Below are 22,733 nucleotides of genomic sequence, written 5' to 3'. Positions count from 1 at the left end.
GTTTAGTTCGGTGAGTGCGGATTCCAATTTTTCTCTTGTGTCTTTCCAAATGAAGAACAAATCGTCGATGTAACGAACATAAAGTTTAAGGTTGTCTTTCCAAATGTTGTTATCAAGAATGAACGAGTTTTCAAACTCAGCCATGTACATGTTGGCATAGGTTCGCGCGGCGCAATTGCCCATGGACATCCCGGACAATTGTGCATACCAGTGCTGGTCATAGGTGAAGTAGCTGTGATATAACGTGTAAATCATCAATTCCATAAGAAATGACTGTAGATTGGTGGGGATGTCACTATTCAGAATTGCCTTCTCCACGGCGTCAATTCCTCCGCCGTGTGGGATAGATGTATATAAACTGCTTACATCGGCATCGGAGTCTGTCTTGTTTGACGAACCAAACGGTGTGCCCAAAAACAGGGACGCACTCACAACATTTGTGCGCTCAATAGTATTTATCCCAAGAGCACCCAGAAACCCCAGAGAGGGCGAGTGCAGTTAGATTATGGGAGTTCAAAGCGGTCACTCTTAGCGGTGATAGGCATAGAAACGGGGGCCTGTGTTCAATCCACCCTGGGGAGCGGGGCCCGGGTGGACCCATGCTATCTACCGGGGCTTATGACCCACTAATCCTTCTACCCCCTCTAATAACACCGTAAAGGGGACAAACCATTTAAGCACAATCGCATCCTGCCCCGATCTTTTGGGAGGAGTCTCATGCACAGGTAGTGAGCTCAAGATCCTCTCTTGGAACGTAGCCGGCATCAAGGGTAAACTTCATGCCCTGAATGGGGACTTTTTGTGGACCAGTTCGACGTTTGTTTGTTTGTTCCAGGAGACTTGGGCAAGAGATGAGTGCACAAGGGTGAGTTTTGTAACATTCAATATTCCATTAGAGAGAGGGGTTGACCGTTCGGGGGACTATCTACTTGGGTTGCTTCCCATGTGGGCTGCTCACCTACTCCCTGATTATGTACTCTAATAACATTCAATGTGTAACGCTCAGTTTTCCCTCTAAACTGAAGTGTACTATTATTAATGTCTACTCCAGGCATGCAAGCTTGAGTCAGGAACCAGAACCCTTGATGACCTAAACTCTTTCATCCCAACGGTGTCGCCTAATTCGAGGCTCATAGTTTGGGGCGATCTAAATTGCCATTTTGAACCCCTTTCCGGCATTTATGATTTGATTACCAACGAGGAGGACACGCAGTGGGCCATTCCTAACCCACAAGTCCATCCGGTTAAGACCTGGTCCCCTTTAGTACTCCAAATAAATGCCATCTTTTTAAATCCCTCATTGAGAGCTTTCAAATGGCCGCACACCTTCTGACAGGCCGGGTAAATTGACATTCAACAGAATTGGCCAAGCTTCCCTTTTAGATTATATTTTAGTGGAATGCAGATCATGGCATAGGGTTCTCCACTTTGCTGTCATACCACGATACGAGAGTGATCATAATGCCCTGGCACTGAAGTTGAAGGTTCCGGATTCAGGTATTCTCCCCGCTAGTAACCACCCCCTGGAGAATAGGCTATTCCTTACCAACAACAGGAGAAGAATTAGGTGGGGGGTAATAAAACAAACACCAGAGAAGCTGGGAGCTCTCTATGAATTAGTAATACCAGCTTTGCAGGAACTTAGCAGCATTTCTGCTGATTGGGATAACCCAGCCTATATCAAACAGGTTGAAGTACTCCATAAGAGTCTGACATGTAAATTAGCTGATATCTTTTACCCAGTAGTACGTCCAAAAAAAGCAAATCCGGTAATTCAGACGTGGTTCAACGATGACTGCCGCAACACTATACGGGCGTTGATAGCGGCCATTAAAACAAAAAACAAGCCTTTAAATAAAACTAGGAGGGTTCTATACAAAGAAGCTGTTTGTCAAGCAAAGCAGTCCTGGGAAGTGCACAAATGGGAGGACATTAAAACCTCCCTACTGAACCGGGACATGAGAGAATTTTGGGCCATAGTTAGAACAGGTAGTAGGGAGGGTACCCCAGCAATTGAACCAAATATCCCAGCAGAAAATTGGGCTGATCATTTTCGGGCGTTATACACAACAGAAATTGATACAGATCCACTTTCTAGTATCAGTAACGCCCCCCAAGGGGACGTGAGTGCAGATATCGGTCTGGTAGTGGACTCATTTGCCACTGTACCTAGGCATGCCGACGAGGTGGCTGTTGGGATAATCCTTCTCGAGGTCACTAAGGCAATTGAGAAACTTCCAGCAGGCAAAGCACCTGGTTTAGACAGGCTACAAGGGGATTTGTTTTGGGAAGAACCATCCATCTGGGGTCCCTATGTGTGTGCACTATTTAGCGCCTTTATGAATGGCATGCCGATCCCTGATAGTTGGGCTGGGGCAGAAATCATCCCACTCTTTAAAAAGGGCTCTCCCCTACTTCCTGCAAACTACAGACCGATCAGTTTGATCGATATCACTCAAAAATTGTTTGCACAAGTACTCTTAGATCGAATCCAGGGCTAGATGCAAGAAAATAATGTCATAAGCCCCTACCAAGCCGGATTCAGGAAGAACACTTCTACCGTGGACCAAATCTATAGGCTCCAACTTATTGTTTGGAAAATGGTATCAATGGAGGGTGACAACCTCTATTTGATTTTTGTGGACCTGAACCCGGCTTTTGATTTGGTGCCCAGAATCAAGTTATGGGGGGTACTAAGAGAACTGGGGATTCCCACTTATTTGCTTAGCATGCTCATTAAGCTGCATGAAGCCAATTATGCTCGAGTAAGATGTGGCAAAGGGGGAGAATTAAGCAACAGACTTCCAGTTGGCAGAGGAGTGAGGCAGGGTTGTGTGCTTGCACCAACCCTGTTTTGCTTCTTTGTCAACGCACTCATTGCCCAACTTACAGAGGTTAAGGACAATGATGCCCCCAAGTTAGCAAACTCAAAGGTTCCAGCATTGATGTTTGCTGATGACACTCTCTTGTTGTCCAAGTCGCCTATGGGCATCCAGACGATACTGGACAGTTTTGTCATTTTTTGCAATAACAGGGGCTTGGAGATTAACACCATGAAAACTAAGTTCATGGTAGTCAATCCACCCAAGAAAACATGCTCAAACCCCAAACCAAATGGCACTGCACTGGATAGGGTTCTTGTATTTGACTATTTGGGTGTTACCTTACTGAAAATATGGATTGGGGCCCCAAATAGCCAAAGCCAAGCTAAAATTAGCCCAGACTTCTGGGGGGATAGCTAAATTGTTAAGGGAATCTATCATTAAACCTATTGGCCCTGCTATTGAGATTTATAGGGCGCAAGCGAGGGGAGTCACGCTGTATGGGGCTGAACTCTGGGGTCACTGTTCTCCTGCCCCTTTAAGCAAAGTTGAGTAAAGTTTCCCTAGACAAATTTTGGGCCTCCCGCTTAGCATCCCGTTAACCCCTTTGCGGCTAGATTTAGGAATATGCCCGATTGAAGACGAGGTTGCCCTACGACCTCTAACCTTTTGGCGTAGGCTGTGGGTGACACCAGAATTGGTAGAGTACCAAGCAGAAACAAAAGAGCTACCAGATTACCCAGGGGTGTTAAAAAATTCCTTGGTTTGTACATATAAGGGATGAATGTGTAAGGCTAGGCAAACCAACCCTCTGGAGTAATCCTGAAGAAACTAGCTCCATAGTCTCCCGAGTTGAACTGGTGAGAACCTACTGAACTCAAAAACTGGAAGCCATACATGTAAATCCGAGTTTAGGTGTTCTGACTATAGAATTTCTCACTGTAAAAGATGAGTATAAATTAGAACCCTTCGTGGATGACATCCTACCGCTCTCAGCAAGGAAACTATATGTCCAGTTCAGACACAGTACCCTACCTCTCCGGGATTTACTTTCAAGTGGGCTGGATCGCCCCAACGTGGGTGTCCAGCATGTAATCACCTGGAGGAGTCAGAGATGCACGTTCTATTCTTTTGTCCTGGGTATAAAGTGGCAAGGCGGTGTTGGCTTATACAATTGTGTCGGAACTTTGGGTTTGGGCCCTTAGAGTTCTGAAGCACGATACCTCGAAGTCTATTGTCTTTTCTGTCTCTCAATTTTTAATGCAATGTGGCGAAGGAGAAAAGGAAAATCAAATAAAAATCAACAGGCAGATAACAATTTCAACATTAGTGTCCAGTGCATAGATTAGCTTTTTGCCTACTAATAGAGAACAGCTTTTGTTATGTTATGTTAATACAATTTATATAGCGCGCGTACACCGGAAGGTTTCTTGGCGCTTAACTTGGACCATATCAATGCAGCAACAGATTACGCATGAGCCTGCTCAAACTGCCATGTCTTGAGCATTTTCCTGAACCCTAGGAGATTGTTACAGGACCGTATCCCTAACGGTAGTGAGTTCCAGAATTTAGGACCCTGATAGGAAAACCTGCATCCTCCCTGGCGTTTGAGCTTGAAGGTGGAGATGGTTAGCAGGTTGCGGGACGGGACATGTCTTGACATAAGGCAATTTATCAATTTGGGTCTTCTGCCGTGGAGCGCCTTAAAAATTAGGCACTCTGTCTTGAAAGCTGCACGTTGAGCGACAGGGAGCCAATGAAGTTTTGCTAGTAAAGGTCTAGCAGATTGCCATTTTGGTTGTTTGTAGATAAGTCTTGCAGCTTGGTGCTGCACCATCTGGAGACGTTTAAGTAAGGATAGTGGCAGACCGAGATAGATTGAGTTTGAGAAGTCAAGATGGGAGAGTACCAAGGCGATCACCGCCTGTAGGGCGGCGTGGTTGAGCAAGTGGGCGATCTTCCTAAGTTTGCGTAACTGGAAAAAGCAAGTGGAAACCACTGCCCCCACCTGGTCTCTAAGTGAAAGGTCAGCGTTTATCTTGACTCCTAGGATTTTTACCGACAGGGACGGGATAGAGGGAGGTCCTAAGTCGGTCGGCCAATGGTGAGGTCCCCAGAAAGTCTGGGCCTTCCCGACCAGTACTAATTCGGTCTTGCCCGGATTAAGTTTAAGATGGTTAAGATCCGTCCAACGCAGGATATGAAGCATAGAGGCTTGAAATTCCTGGATTGAGTCAGGGGCATGATCGACGGTGAACACCAGCTGAAGGTCGTCCACGGTGTTAAAAAAGTTTACCTTCCTATTCCGTAAGGAATGGATCAGAGGCAAGAGGTACAGGTTGAACAGGTGGGGAGACAACGATGAGCCTTGTGGGACTCCGCACATGGTTGCAATATTTGGAGCAGTCAAAGGGGCAAGATGCACTGCTTGAGTGCGGCCCTCGAGGAAGGATTTGATCCATCCACTTGAGAGCAGAGCCCTGTAAGCCGGCCTGTCTGACACGGTCCAATAAGATTTCGTGGTCGACCGTGTCAAATGCGGCCGACAGATTGAGGTGCACCAGGGCCTGAGGTGTGCCCTTGTCCGCATTAGCTCATAAGGCGTCCAGGACCGCGAGTATGACTGACTCCGTTGAGTGGCCTGGTCGAAAGCCCGCTTGGTGAGAGTCGAGGTATTCAAAATGTTCAATAAAATTGGACAGACAGTTGGCAACATGGGCCTCCAATATCTTGGCCAAGAACGGGAGCAAGGAAATAGGGCAATAGTTTGAGAGGTTCATAGGATCTGCTCCTTGTTTTTTTAAGAGAGGGACCACTACAGCATTCTTGAACGCACTGGGTACCCATCCTTGCATCAGAGATTCATTAAAGAAGGGTATTGCAGTGTGTGGCAAGGCGGAAAAAATCTCCTTTAAGATGTAGGGAGGGCAGCAGTCTCTTGGGAAGCCTGATTTGACTCGGACCAGCAAGTCTAAAAAAATCTGTGGGCTGATGGCAGGAAAACGGTCTATGATGGCTGTATTCGTAATTGGAGTGTCTGGGAGCGCCATATGCCTGACAGTGGGGATGCTGGCTTTGATACTGGCAGTTTTATTCAGAAAGTAATCATTCAAGGAATTACATAGGTCTTGGGAGGGAGCCTATTTGGGGTAATTCTCTCAGCATGGCAGAGATCATTAACAATCATAAAAATTCCCTTTGACCTATTGTGTGAACACAAAATTCTGGTGGAAAAGTGCGCGGCCTTGGCTGCTGTGATAGCGTTTTTATACTTTTTACGAGCCTTTAGCTACTGAGTTTTGTCTTCGGAGGAGTAACGTAGTCTCCATCTCCTCTCCTTCTGACGGAGTACTAATTAAAAAAAATTGAACTCGGCGGAAAACCATTTCTGGGCGTCGGCTTGGCACAGCTGCTTGAATTTAGTGAAAGGGGCATGTGTGTTACTTGTAGCGAGTAACCAAGAGGAGATATTATCCTCCATAACGTTGATGTCAGAATCATGGGTGGGGGCTGAGTTGAGTTGAGTTAAAACTCTTTCTATGGAATGTTGATTTTAACTGATTTTCGCAGTTTTAATTATTTATTGTATTAATAGTTATGTTGTATGCATTGGTTGCTCTACACTAAATGAACTGATTTGCTAGTTGGTATTTCTGCCCATGTACTGTTCTTTTTGTCTTTTACGCCACTATTGCATTGGTATTCTCACCGATGGAAATGTCATGTAGTCAATTTGCCTTTGATGAAATAGGTGTTTCATTTTACTGTTTGGCGTCTTTTAAATTTATAATGTTATGCTTTTTATGCTTGTATACTTTTATGGTTTTAGTGACCGAAATAAAGGTTTTTGAATTGAACTGATATGAGGGTTCCGTCCTTTTCTCTTGGTACCAGTCTTAATAGAAATGTACATGAAATAGAAAGCATATGCATTAGTGAAGTCATTACTATGGTGAAGCCTTAAAAGTTATAGGCTTGATAGCACTACACTGATATTTGTCCCCAATATTATTTGGGTTCAGTTTGAACGCATGACAGAATGCTTTTAGGTGTGTGTTGAAGTACTTTATTTTAGCATATGCAAGCAGATTCAATATTGTGGTACATTACCTATATAGATGTCCTCTTTGTTTTTGTCTCCATAGATTCATAAAGTCTGTTTACTGTTTACACAGTTATTACCTTAATTTCGGAAGAGGGGATTCTCACAAGTATTCAAGGAACAAGAATCAGACTGCATGATTAGAGCATTCACATTTATAGCAATATTAGGAAGTTGTATTACTACTGATACTTGTTCCATTTTCTTTACATACAGGGAACACATAGAGATACTTTGGACCCCACCCACCTCTCTGATTTGACTCCGTTGGACAGGTGTTTTCTCTTCCTCCCTATCTTCCCCTCTTCACGCTCTCACCACAACATACTTTGACTCTGATGGGTGATCGTGGTGGTGTAGGGAGGTTGGGGCCTTACATCTCATTTTTGTGTGCTCCTGCAGGAAAAAGAGGTGAGAATTGACGAGTAGCCCTGGTAAAACATGTCTCAGGCTTACAATGGCAGCCTGTGCGCAGTTTTAAACTGCCAAATCAAGACGGCAAAATAAACCTTTTGCCAAGCCTAAAACTCCTTTTTCAATTAATATGTCAGTCAGAGGGTAGACCTTAAACAGCCAATAGGGCTCGGTGCATTGTATTGAAAAAGATGGGCATGTACTTTTAAGTTTTACAAGTCCTGGATGTAAAAAGCTTACACTTTCAAGTTGCACTACTGTGAGGCCTACATCTCCTGTGGGATAACATTGGGTTATTACATTTAATAAGTGATAACTTTTGATTGGGGCCAGGTGGAAAAATCATGTTTGGTGTCTCGTGAATTATAATTTTAAATCCTTTTAAACGGTAATGTTGTATTTGAAGTCACAATTCTAAAGATGCTACTTTTAAAAAGTTATCAGCAAAAAAGGGGGAAACACCTGGACCTTATATCTTTTAGATATGGAACTGATTTCTCATAAAGATCAAACACCTTACTTTATTTATCTGATCAGGCATTTTTATTTTACCTTATTTTTCAAAACTCTTTTTTCATTTTCGTACATTCATCAAAGTATATGGAAAGAGAACAATGAAGTCATAACACATTTTTCTCATTGCACTATCGTTACAAAAGACGTAAACATTATTACATTGATACATCACAACATCTTAAAAAAACTACAAGAGACAACATAAACTTCTTACACCAAATAAATAGCGTTGTTACATTTTTTTGATCCTAGCCACATTCAAAATTGTCTCTACAAGGTATCAAGGACGAACATGGAGAGCGTTTTACTATGACTGATAGGGGTATAGGAACTAGCCCTCAATCATGAAAAAAGTTGTATTCTCACTCCCTCAATGTTTTGCATTACCAACACGTCTCGAGCCCCTTGAGGTGCTTTCATCGACAACTGCTTCAATTTTACTTCTGCAAGTGCGGATTTTTTGGATAATTGTCATTCAACCGGATGGCTGACAGGGAATGAGATGGACCTAAAATGAATACAGATTGAGACACGTGAGGAGCGACCAGATTCGGCTTGCAACTTGTGACTAGAAGTGGCGTGGTGAACAAGCAGTCCCGCCCAGAAGTAAAACTGAAGCGGTTGTCAATGAAAGCACCTCACAATCAGATAGCCAAACAGTACCCAGCCGCGCTAGAAAGAACGAACATGAATAAGAATCGGTCTGCATTTCAGAAGAAAATATTCAAACTCCTATCCTAAGAAGCTTAAAGTCTGCATTAAGGAATACCTTCCACCAGACAACATCATCGCTCATAACATTCAGAAACCCTGATGTGAGCCCCTGAACTTGTAAGCCGGGGACTCTAAACGCATTGGCAATACAAAACATTGAGAGAGTGAGAATACAACTTTTTCCATGATTGAGGGCTTGTTCCTATACCTCTAACAGTCATAGTAAAACACTCCCCGTGTTCGTCCTTGATACCTTGTAGAGACAATTTTGAATGTGTCTAAGAGTAAAAAAATGTAGCACGCTATTTATTTGGTGTAAGAAGGTTATGTTGTCGCTTGTAGTTTTTTTAAGATGTTGTGATGTATCAATGTAATCATTTTCACGTCTTTTGTAATGATAGTGCAATGAGAAAAATGTGTTATGACTTCATTGTTTTCTTTCCACATACTTTAATAAATGTATGAAAATGAAAAAAGAATTTTGAAAAATAAGGTAAAATAAAAATACCTGATCAGACAAATAAAGTAAGGTGTTTGATCTTTATGAGAAATCATTTCCATATCTAAAAGATATAAGGTCCAGGTGTTTCCCACTTTATTTGCTTATAGATATACGGCTCTACCTGTTCCTTGTCCTTTGGGCCTTCCTGCTTTGGTTAATGATTTTTAAAAAGTTGGCATGTTCCTGTCCTAACCATTTGGTGCCTGCAGCCTGTTTTCTGGGTCACATGACTAGATGTAGTTGCCAATTGGCCTTTTTGTATTACTTCCAGATAGCAGCACAATAGAGATGCTTGGTATTAGCAGGATGGGCTTTTTAAGGCTGTATGGGGCAAAGCTATGCATAGCCCTACTTGAACTTCAGAGACACTGTCTCACCTCAAACACAAAGAACTTCACACTAGCCTATTGTGACTGCAGACAGACTGGAACCAGGGCAGGGAGGCAGGACAACCCAGAGACTTCCCTGGGGGGGTACTCTAGAAGTTTCTTCCACTTCAAAGGAAGTACCAGGCATAAAAATAAGGCTCTCAGACCCACTCTTCCATTTACTTCTGGACCTATGGAAGATCTCTCAGAGGACTGCCCTAATGTCTGTGGCCGGCTGTGTACTTCTGAGGACTTCCCTGCTGCACCAAGAAGACGGTCCTGCTGAGTGAAGCTTTCCCTGTGCCCTCAGGGGACTGCCCAGCTGCTTGAGGCCTGTTTTCGTGCTTGAACCGAAGACTTCCTACGTGACCCCAAGGGCTAGTTGGCTGGCCTCCTGATCAGAGCTTTCGAGACAAAAAGGTTAAAACCGCCTTAAACCCACACCTGGACCCAGCTTGAGTGAGACCTGATGCTCCAAGTAATGCCCCTTCAGTCCTGTACCCTTGAAAGTGGTGCTGAAGGTGTCCAGAAAGGTCAAATCCAAAACCTGGGACTTGGAAAAATGTTACCCAAAAAGTGCTCTGAGACTTTAAAGGAGACCGTGACCTATCTGCTCGCCATCCCTCTAAGGTGCATCATCAGGCAGCCTGCCTTTGCAGCAATTACGACTACATTCTTTTCTACAGCAGAGAATCCTTTCAGCAGCTCCTCGTAGAAGGGGTATGGAGCCTGGTGGAACCCTTATCTTCCATAGTCTCATCCCGCTGGCAATCTTCAACTTCCATACAAGTGACTAAGTCCTAATATAGGAATCTTCACGCATCTTTTTCCAGTGGCTCCCCTACGACAATGCCTCAGTCTCAGACACTACCGGCTGCCTTGCCCTGCTGAAATTTACTTTCTCAGACATTTTTCCTCAAAATTTCTCTTCAGTCTGAAAGTAAGCAGAGACCAGGCCCAATCGCGGTCAGGAATAACGTTCAACTTTGCCTGGGTTTGGCAATACTATTTGTCTGTGATTTACTCTTTGATCTTTTAGGGACTATGTTACACTTTAAACTTTAAAACTTCATAACTCCAGTTCTACTGATTGGATTTTGTCATTTTGGTGTCCAATAATTTGTTAAAAAATACTTTATTATTCTAAATTGATGTGGGATTTTTCTTGTATTGTGTTTTTACTTTATTTCTGCATGAGTGGTGCATACATACTTTACACATTGCCTCTAAGATAAGTCTGGCTACTTTTGTGCCAACATACCGAAGTGTTAAACACAGGTTAATTTAGTAACTTTTTGTGGATCACCCTGACAAATATTGTCGCGGGGGGCAAGATGGCATCCACGACTATGGACACGTAAGCTGGACTCGCTGATGCAGTGGCTCGCAGGGGCATAGCGAGGGAGATCCCGGGATCCAGAGAAGCCTAAAAACCTTGAGGCGGTGCGGCGAGAGAAAGGAGAAGAAAAGGAACATCATCAAAAGTAAAAACGGGGAAAACAACACTTCAAAAAAGAAAACTGTGCGGAGATCAATGTGAGAAGCCGCTCTGCTCTGTGTTCAGCTGTTCAAGGTGTCGGGTGATGTGGATTGCCTTGGCGGCTGCCGTAGCGAGGTGTGGCGTTTTTGTGCTGGGCTGTCCGGCGTTCTCACTGATCGGGCTTCGGCGAGGGGCTGCAGGCTGATGCCGCTACGGCGTTCAGAGAGACCTGAGCAGAGCAAGCCTGCACTGGATAATGCCTCCTAAGGAGACGCGTGGGAGGCAGCGACAGCCAGAGGAAGGGAACTGTGATGGAACCGGGGGTGAAAAGACTCCAAGTAATCCCATGAAAAGTTCAAACGCCAATAAGGTTAAAGTGGATGACGCCTCAAAAAAGACTATACCTGGATTGTTTTCGGTCGGAAAGGAGCAAAAGAAACTGGTTAAGAATGCAGACCCCACATCGGTAGAAGGGGCTGTTGAAAGTGGAGAGGATGGAGGCGAGAACGCTGCTGTTAATGCGGAGCTAGTCCAGGGAGAAAATGGAGTGGCAGTGGTATAGGAGGATGTGCAACATGAGACAGGGGGGCTGCCACCCGCAACAGTTATGGTGACTTTGTCTACACCTATGCCTATGCCTACACTGATACATAACACTTTAGTAGGGGATCAAGCCATTATGAGTGATGTGGACTAGATTATTGATAACCCTACTAAATTTAATTTAAGGGTTGGAGATTCAGAGGCAGTGAGTGTGGTTTATGAAAATCGCGATATTAGTAGAGATATACCGGCCTTGATACAAGATGCTGAATCCGGGGATTTTTTTTCACTGTCAGAACGATCAACTTCATCATGTGAGAACTTATTGGATATACCCTCTACGCTGGTTAATGGCATAGGTAGTAGTGATAACAGTAGTGCACACTTGGAGGAGTCTGGTGAGTTTGTAGACGTGGACCCTTCACTGTACGTAAAAACCCTGAGCATAAAACTTTGAGTACTGATGTGCAAGTGGAGGGTGAACAACCAGAGGAAGATATATCTCTGACGCTGATTTACCATTCAATCATGTCCCATCGGGAAGAAACTAGAATGGAGAGCCAGAGGGTGCAGAATCTCTATTGAAAGCTGCAGAACTCTGTGCGCCGGGTCGCAAAGTCTTGTTCGGAAATTACAGCTCGGTTTATGGAAGTAGAGACACGTATCTAAAATCTTGAGGATGAACTTCTCGCGCAGAAAGCTCTGACTGAATCTATCCGCACTACGAGAGTTGATACTCAGTGGAAATTGGCGGACTGCGCACGAAGATCAAACCTTAGAGTGTTACAGAGGGGCGGGAAGGCCAGGATGTAGTGGAGAAGTGTGGCTCACTGGTTAGAGGAGGCAGACCCTGAAGCAGAGGTCAGACCCGGGACCAGGGTTCAATTCCCGACGCGGCAGGGTCTTGAGCCCAAATGACCACGGACTTGATAATTCTCGCTTCGGTGCCTTCTCGAATCACGGGTTCACACTCTGCAACCCTGGGCAATAGCTTGCTTAATCTCCACTACGGCCCCCCACGGTGGGATGCCTGGCTTTCACCTTGGGGATGCCCAGTACGGGTTATCTCACAGGGAAAAGCCAGGACGGGTTCCCAAAGCAAGCGCCTTGGGACCTTGCGGTGAAAAGGCGCTATATAAGAACCTTTGACATTGACATAGACATGTATGCAAATTTGTTATTGGGTTATATACTGAAGCCTTCCCTGAGCTCAGTAGATGAGACTGGCATAGGGAGAAAGAGCGGGCATACCGCTTTACATTCAACATTCGCTTGAAGCCAGGTCAAGTCAATAAACCCAGAGCGATTCTGATTTCTTTTAATAGCTTTTTAGCTAGGGAAGATGTGTTTCAGTTAGCACGCCCGGATAAAAAGAGGGTTGGTAAGGATGTTGAATTCTTGTGAGGCCTGATTTCTGCCACTTTACTGTAGAGAGTCGGTGGCAGATACGTCAGCTTATTCCAGCGTTTCAGGCCAAAGGGGCACAAGCATACTTACTGAACCCGGCTAAACTTAAGGTTATCTATCAGGATCGCACTTGTTTTTTCTCTTCAGAGGGTTCTGCAAAAGAGTATCTAAACTCTATATAGGATGTTGCTCAATATTGTTATTTTTCTTTTTGGCACTGCTTTTTTCTGGCCTTGGAGGTGCCACAGATTAAGCTTCTGATGTTGACGCTTCTTGGCCTCTTGGAGTCTCTCTCGCAGATAATATATTTTAGTGGTTGCTTTTTTTTCCAGTGTGTCATCCAATTTTGAGCGGTGGTGCGAGCAATAACATCAGATGAAAGAAAGCTTTTTTCATCTTAAGGACCATAAGTCCTAAAGCCCTGTTGTTGGGAGGGGGTGGATTGGGCTGGGCTCCAGGGGAGACGGGGTAGGGGGGCTAGTGGGGGTTGGGGGGGTCAAATAAGAACATTTCACAGCATCAGATTGGGAACATTTGTAGGCACCTGAAGAATGATTGTTTTATTTAATGTGTTTGTTAGGCATGGCTTACAAAATGCAGGTATCTAATTTTCGCGATGGCTACCAGGGGGTTGAAAATCTGTTCTTTTAACGTGTGTGGCCTTAATAACTATAATAAAAGAAAAAGAGTAGCTGCGGAACTTCGCCTGATCCAACCGGATGTAATATGTATTCAAGAGACACATATCCCTTGGGGTAAACGTTCTGTCTTGACTGATTTGGGGTGGGTATTGCTCACAGCGTCACAACAAACATCAATGATTCGGGGGTGGCAATATTGGTCAAACCCGCTATTCAAAGTACGGGGCGTGTCCTAGCCGACAAATGTGGGAGATGGGTGATTGCGGAATGTATTATTGGTATTTCTAAATTTACAATCTGTACTATTTACGGGTCCAATTTTGATGAACCGTTATTATTAGAGGAACTGAATATTGAACTTGCATCATGGCCGGCTCCATTAGTTTTCTGTGGAGATTTTAATGTCAACTAGGCTAAGAAAGAACTACAATGGAGCAGGCAAGCATATAGAGGACGAAAACATAGGGTGTTTCAAGCACTATCTAATTTGGTGAAGGATCATGGGATATCAGATGCATGGGATAGTATTTAACCATTGAACCTGGGTATACGTTTTATTCTTTCCCTCATCAACAATTGGTTCGTCTCGATTATATTTTTATATCTACTGAGTTACTTGTCGGAGCCCCGATGCAGATATACCCTAGGATCACCTCTGATCACGCACCCATAGTGTTGGCAGTCTCGGTACTTTGGGTTGAGTGCGTTCCAAGAATTTTTACGTTCGATAGGAAACTGTTGCTTGATAATGGGTTTAAGGATCATATGAGAAAATGGATCAAAGAGTTCTTTGGGAATAACAAAGATACAGTTTCCGTACCAGTGCTCTGGGATGCTTTTAAGGTTTGTCTCAGAGGGGGAAATGATGAGTTTTGGTATTCATTATCAAAAGCAGGCAAAGCTAGATTTACAGGACCTGAATGCAAAACTGATCAGCTCTGAGGTAAAATTAACACAGGGGATCGCACATGGTAGAGATATTGCTGGGCTGGAATCTGACACTGCACGATGCCGGGGAAATATTAATACAATCTGGAATAAAGAGAACGCCTGGAAATATTTGACTCATAAAAGAGAGTGCCATGAGTATGGAGAGGCGGTAGTGCGATATCTCGCGTTGAGAATGCAGATGATAGAATCCTCTCAGAGAATCTCTAGCCTTAGGGATAGCTCTGGTCTGGTCGCACGGGACCCTCTGGGAATTCTTGCTATTTTTCATCAGTTTTATACTGAGCTATATACTCAACAGAAGAGCCAGGGAGATGTGAATTATATTTCGGACATCGGGGAATTTATACAGTTAGACCGGGAGGAGGTGGAATGGCTAGACGGTGGTACTACTATGGTGGAATTAGAGGTCGCTGTTATGGGATTAGCTAGTGGAAAGGCTGCTAGTCCAGATAAGCTTCCGGTGGAGTTATATAGAGTATTCTTTCATGATCTTAAGAAGGAGCTGTTGGAGAACAATGGTCCTTAGCAATTAAGAGAATTAAACAATCAATCATATATAGACCATGATAGGATACTATATAGTTACCATGTCCAGCCGGACAAGGATTTTTATTTTATAGATTCACAGAATATATGAACATCAATAGTTGTAGTAGGGCACAGTCCTGTACCGAAGGTTATTCGGTTAAAACTATCTTTAATGGGGATAACATATTATACTCCCACTAATGCTGGGTGTATTCTGCCTTCTAATTTTTGGGATCTGATGGTCAGAAACGGGCGATGCAAAGGTATTGAGCAAATAGGTGATTTTTTCGATGAGGATGGGAGTTGTTTATCATTTTCAGACTTTGCAAGGCAATATGATGTACCTAGGACACAGTTTTTTAAGTTTCTTCAAATCCGGGACTTTTTATGTAAGAAAAAGCTGGTAATAGTACGCCATAATTTGATGAAATCAATTAAACATCAGGAGAGAATTGGGGCAGTATATAAAATTTTGCTGTCACTAAAGGTAGATGATTTGGAGAAAAACAACTTAAAATGGACTAATGTTTTGGGCGCACAATCAGTGTCTTTAGAGAAGGTTATTAATATGGCTCAAGAAACCTTTCTATCAGCGAATTCGAAAGCTCAGTTTTTTACAACTGTATTTGATTCATATTATACACCTGCAAAGATGTTGAAATGGGGTGGGAGGATTGAGGGCAAGTGTTTTCGCTGTGGGAAAGATAATGCGGATTCTTTACATTTATTTTTACTTGTAGTAAGCTGTCTATATATGTTAATAATATTGAAAAGTTCTTGTCGGTTATAACTGGGATGCCTATTAGCTTTACTGCAGGTATGATGATGTTAGGTACTGGATCTGAGTTAGAGCCAGGTAAACCATTGTATAAACATCGTTATCTATTGTTTTTGGCGGTAACTGTTGCCTGCCTGTGTATTGCTTCAGCCTGGTTGCAATCTGATGCTCCCGTTTTTGAAGTTTGGCGTGCCATAATGTATAATATTTATAATTTAGAATATAGTTTGTTTTCTGCTAAAGGTTCAAGGAAACGCAAGATGGACATTTATATTTGTGGTGCTTTTCATGAGTATATGATTTTGTAATTTATGTTGATAAAATCTGATGCTGTGAACAATAAAATAAATGTACAAAAATAAAAAAAGACAAATATTGGCGCTGTAGGGTTTCACCCCCCTCAACCAACAACCCAATTTCTCACACATATCTAAACCATAACCTGTTTTAATAAGTGTCAGTGTCTCCACATTGGGTTTGCTTTTAGCACACGTACAGCGCCAGATATTAACCTAATTTGTAAACCAAGTCATACCAGGATAACATTCTGCCGCGCAGGCAGAGGGACACTCAACCAATGTTCTGTCAAGTAGTCTGCGCCTACAGTGAAGGTATTTAAGATAAATATATATTTATTAATTTTTTGTCATCAAAACAATACAATACCAATAAACTTGCAGATGTCCCGAACTCTAGGCCCCCCTCAAATCCTTACCTATACAGCCTCATCCCCCCCATTGTCATCTAGTGGGGTGGAGTTCCCAACCAGTTCCTCCATATCATCGTCCAGCAAACCACAGTAGGATCTCCACTGCCCCAACACCCTGTCAAATTTTTGGGAGCAGCCTCTGCTTTCATACACAACCTGTTCTGCTACCAACATGTCATCTCAGGAAATGCGCCCTTAAACAGATTAATCACAAACATCCTGACATCCTGCCCCTCCACCCCTTCATCCACACCCAGCATTCTTATATTGTTCCGTGTCTGCCGATTCTCAAAGTCCTCCAGCTCCCACTGGACATCTCCAGTCACCTTCTCTTGAGGTTGTTTAAAAGACTGCCACCTGCTGACATCGTCTTCGAGCCTTCCTGTCCTTTTCGCCACATGGGCCACCCTATCTGCCATACCCTCATACAGCTTGTTCATTTTCCTGAGGGAGGTTTGAATTTTTTTCGTTGCTTGTTTAGCCCTGCGACTCTCAATCCTTGCCTCCCCTTGCATCTATTTTAGGGTGACGAACAGTAGGTCCAATGAGGCATCCTGTGGATGAGTCTGAGGAGGGGACGTGGCTTGCCCTACTTGCGCAGTCTCACTGCCGCCATCTTGGTACATCTGGAATGTGGCAGAGTAGTCCCAAACTAGCTTCCTGGCAGTACTGGCTGGGTTTACTTTGACCTTGGCCTTAGATCTCCTTTTTTGCTGAGTGTTTCTCTGAGCAGATGAGGTGCTTACTGAGCCTGAGTTTGAGTCTTCCAGCGAGCTCTCTTCACTTGACATCAATGACTCTGAGCCCTCATTGAGGGAGAAGAAGCAGTCCCCTTCTGGTGAGCCTTCCCCCCCCTTTCATGCGCAGCCCCAATTGAATCGACCTGAAATGGGTTGGGTTGAAAAGTACTCACATTCCCCTTTGCTGCAACCGGTCTGCCGCTCCCCGGGGGTCGATCTTGTTCACCCTCCTTTGGTACTGCAGTACTTCCATTGAGGCTGGGCTGCTCTCTATGCCTCTTGCTCAACTGCTCCATATCAGTGCTCACGTAGCTCTGCTCAGCGCTCCTAGCAGCTTCCCCAGGCAGAGGCTGCGACGTGGTTTCAGGGCGTTGCTCAGCAACCGAAACCTCAGCGTCCTCGCGGGAGCCTCCAGTGTCGTTCTCCTCCACGTCCACCACGTTCTCAATCCTCGCCGGTGTCACCTCCAGCACTTTGTGTGAGAAAGCCTCATCCAAGGTGGGTTGCCGAAGAGAGGAATCTCTGGCTTTAGCAGTTTCTTTGATTTCTCTTTGCGTTAGGGTCTTCTGGGCACGATCGTCTGTTCCTTTACTCTACGTGTTTTTGCTGCCTGGATTTCCAATGTTTCCAACGTTGCCGCTAGCGCCGCTGTTCATTTGGGGCTCAGCTGCCTTCTTTGTTAGCGTCACGGGTGGCCTTCTCACCCCCCCTGTGGACCGGAGCACTGTGCTTGCTGATTGCGGGGTTGGGATCTGCTTATTACTGTCCTTAGCACCATCAATAGGGCCCACAGAGTCCTTAGAGTCCTTAGAGTCCTTTGCTGGTTTAGGCCCCCAAGGTGCCATCCTTGCTTGGCTCGGTACAGATCTTAAAAGCAGTGCCGCTATTCTTGCGCAGCCGTACCTGATGAAAGCAAACAGCAACTCTGCCGGGTGTAGCAACCCCCGCACTGTACCGCCGTCCTGATGCCCCCTAATCACGCTGAAATCCTGACATAGCGGGGTCCACCACATCCTTCTTAGCACATCTTGCTACATCGGGACGGGAGAAGGAAGGTCTGCAACTGTGTGCTACGGACCGTCAGCGGGCATCTTGCCGACGCTCCAACCTCCTACCGACAACCTGTTCTGCTTCCATACATCTGGTCGTCTCCACTCTCCACTCCTCCCTCGTACGGACCCCGTCACAACCCCACACTCTGGATACCACTCCTTTGGTCACTACAAACCCCAGCACACAAAACTGCATCTTCTTCCTGGGAAGAATCACATCATTAGGTATGCCCAGAAGCACACACTGGGGTATCTTCAGGAATGCAACTGACAGCACCAATTCCAACTCCTTAACAGCCTCATCCCAGTAGGAACTCAGCCCTGGGAAATCCTACACTGTATGCATGAAGGTGCCCACCGCAACAGCGCACCGCTGGCTCATCGGGGTTTCCGCTCTCCCCATTTATGGAGATGGGAGTGGTTATAGTAGGTCCAATGAGGGATAATAATTTGGATAAACCTCAGTCTAGTGGGTACAGTGAAGGCTTTTGAACAAAATATACTGGCACATGCCTCAAGGTAGGTTTTTGCGATTCCTTAATTGCGATTATTAAGGAATCGCAAAAGTCTATGCATGTAGAAATCGCTATAAAATAGCGATTCCTAAACATTCCTTAATTGCGTCTCGCAAATTGCGAGTTGCAATTAAGGAATGCCTTCCCATACATTTCTATGGGCCTACAGGCCCATAGGAATGAATGGGAGATTGCATGCGCCATTTTGCGAGTACCAGTAGGTCTCGCAAAATGACACCCTGTCGCACCCCTGAAATTGTGATGTGCATCCATGTTGCGCACACACATGCCCCAAGGGCATGTGTCTGTGTAACCTAAAACTTTAAAAAATGCATTTTAGTAAATTTTTCTAAGTTTTTGCAAATCACAGACAAGTTTGATTTGTCTGTAATTTGCGGTCCCAAATAGCGAAATCGCTATTTGAAAGTGCTTCTAGCATTGCATTTAAGGAATCACAAATTGTGATTCCTTAAATGCACTTGCAATTTCAGAATTCGCAAATAATTGGGAATTCTTAAATTGCGCATAGGAAACACTTTTATGAATCTCCAAAGGCCAATTTGCAATTGCAAACTGCCAATTTTTGAGAGTCGCACCGTTTGCAATCTCAAAAACTTTGATGCATATGCCCCATAGTCCCTTATTCACGTGGTTGCACACATTGCTTATGTGAAGTGCACAATCTGTGTCTGATTCGCAAAGTTTCTTCCATAATCTGCTCAAGCAGAAGTTTAAATTAACAGAACACATTTGCACTTGCCTGACATTTACTGTGCTTGCACGAACTGCTCTGCACACACTCATCTGACACAAACGTGCACATGTGAGTAGAGAGTAGGCAGGGAAAATGGTTGGTGGAATTGTATCCCGCATTCACAAGAAAGATATGCACAGATGGGTGCCCGCTACACATCTCTTTGCTACTGGAGTTCTGTCGTTGAACAGGAAGATACAGTGAAGTCAGGGGACAATCCCCCGCCTGCATGCATTGCAGACCCCTGCAAGCCATCCACTTTGGTGCAGAGACTGACATTACCGTCTCTAACTCATTGATAGCATTGTTACCCTTTGAAATGCACTCGCCCATCTGCAAGAAGCAAAATGCTCCACATATGTATGTAATTGCATTATTATGAATCATGCCCTGTATTTATGTACCCAAGTATTGATATATATCTGAGTGTAAACCTGGGTGTGGATCAACAGAGCTTATCTAAAGGTAACAGTAAAAATTTGTGATGCTGTACCCAAAAGCTCCATAGCCAAACATAAAAATATTGAAAGCATCTCTGATTGTATGCCATGGAGGCCTGAACAGGCACATTTAGCTCACACTAAATTTACCTATACAGTTTTTGTTTGATCTGGGGTTTGAAAATAAGTAGATGTATAATAATAAATATTAGTATAATAATAATAATAATAACAAAAACATGAATATTTCCCTGCCATTTTTTAAAAGAAAGGTTGCAATAATAATCCCCTTAATAGCACAATGGGTCCTAAATGTTGCCAAGAAGTTGAATAGGGGCGAATACATTCTAGAAATAAACATTCAAGTTCTTACATAGAAAATGTATGATACTATACAATTGAAATATACTGACCCTGGCAATAAGCTTGATTGTCTGTTTTTGCACATTGTCTTACAACATAATTCTAAATAGGGCCTAAGTGGACCTTGAACTTGTTGTTTGTCAGCAATAATTTTCATATCAAATTCCCTATACATTTTCTAAACAATACCACCAAATCCTAGCCTTTTGAATTGCTAAATGGTTTTAACTTATATAATCACATACTGCTCCTTCTCCCTTTACATTTGCCAGTGGTAGAAAGAGCTCATACTGCTTCCGTAACATTTTTTTAAATGTGGTTGTCAATATTCACATACTTAAAAAAACATAAGATTGAGAAGGTCACCCTTCACCCCAGCTGGAGACAGCCTGATGTTTTACTGGACCTAGCATTTGAGAAAATCTTGATCTTGTCAAAAATACATTTTGATTCGTAATGAAAGGGGGCAAGCTCACCCCATGGACTTCCCTGCAGAATATATCTCTGCCAGCCTCGCACCATATGCATATCCATTGGAACAGACCAGAATAAGAATATAAATTGAATCAGGGCAAGGAACCAACCAAGCGGAACAAGGTATCAAAGTGCAATCGAGCTGGCAGACAGGTAGATGAAAGAGGGATGCAAATAAGCCAACTAGGAAGTGAAGTTGGGAGCAGGTCAACACTGCCAGCAACAGTCTCCATGCTGTAGGGCACCGCTACACAGGTATTCAGTGTGTGCAGAAAGGGTAACCTCACAAGACCAGGCGACCCAAAGGTAAATTCTCAGGTACTGACAAAAACATAGCAGGAATCAGAGGGAGTAGGAGAAACCTTGGTATGCTGACTTTAAAAACATGCATTGGGTTAAGCTATCAGCATGGGGAGTTCACAGGTAGGGATGTGTCACATTGAAGTCTCTGTGCTGAGTTCCCCTATAACCATCCATCAGTTGTGCTGCTTCGCCTCAGAAATGTAAATATTTTATATAAGAACTCGTTAGCTTACACTGTTTTGTACTCTTCCACAGCCTTTGTCCCGAGTGATGGTACAATAATAGCAAGAAATCTCATAAAGAAGATCTGATCTCATCTCTGATACTCTGCCAACACTGCCATACTTTTGGCCAACCACCACTCGCCTGGATGAGAAATTCTCTGGAATTAAGTGCTTAGTTCCTAGTAAAGTAATTAACCTTCTTTTAATTGGCAAGAAAATCAATTTAAACTGCAGTGACAGTAGAGCAAAGGATCTATCTCCCCAACACAACAGTATTTGAGAGTACAGCTGCGCTTCTTTCTCTCTCACACCTGAAATTCAACACCAGCTAATTGGCTGAAAGCAGGACCACAGAAGATAATGAAGGACACTGTTCGACTTTGTCCAAGTGGCCGAACCACAGCCTAGCAAACAGGTGTCTGCCGCCAAGCCTCTCAATCCAAAGGGTGACAACTACCACTGTGCACCCTTCATATCAATATGATGGGCCACAGCCGCAGGAGTAAACCATCGCACCTTTATATGATTGATAGATCCACGTATGAATGGCCATACATGATTAACAAAGCACACGGAAGCTCATGTGATAAGTAGGGAATCCGCTATAATGTCACAGAAATGGGCATGTACTGTAAGCAACTGTGAACAGCATGGCTTAACATATCAACACTTTGGAGCCAGCTAATCGTTTGAAATTATTTATTATGACAGGAGGGGGTTAGGTGTAAAATGAGAACCCACTATTTCACAACGAGCATCAACATAGCACACTCAGGATGTGGTAAAGAGAACTCAGATTTTCTGGTTGCACTTTTTCCCAGCAATAAAGAAGCATTATGGGGTAACCGAATGGAAGACAAATGTTGGAGAAGATGCAGATGTTTTTTAAAGCACAAATGATAGCTACGTTATTGTCAATGACTTGCGTGCCCTACATATTACACCTGCAACAGCAGGTCAAAAACAAATACTAGAAGGGGTCCGCCCTTCAATGAAAATGAATACGCAGTACCTGAATGGATCCTGTATTCAATGGCTCCAGAATCCAGTGTCAATGATTCTTTTAAATAATGTTTAGTAACTCACAGCCATATATGATATCAATAACATCCGGAACTTGTGCGTATCAGGCTTTGTCACATACTTTGCATACATGATCATATCTTGGGAAACCACAAAGAAAAGGAGGTTCCCCTGTCGTATATATCAGGGAGGGGGATTTTAAGTTTTCAAAAATTTGGAAGTCCCTGTTGTATTTGTAGCAGACTAGGATCGCTGGAATGAACTGGGGGGGAGGGGTTATTTAGGGATTGATCTGTGCTATTAATAATCTAGTAGAAATTTTCAAAATACACTTCAAATCTAAGTACAAGCAAATCACTAAAGTACACAG

The sequence above is a fragment of the Lissotriton helveticus genome, chromosome 1_1 (genome assembly GCF_964261635.1).
Source record: "Lissotriton helveticus chromosome 1_1, aLisHel1.1, whole genome shotgun sequence".
Taxonomy (NCBI): domain Eukaryota; kingdom Metazoa; phylum Chordata; class Amphibia; order Caudata; family Salamandridae; genus Lissotriton; species Lissotriton helveticus.
Note: the sequence above shows the minus strand (reverse complement) of the source record.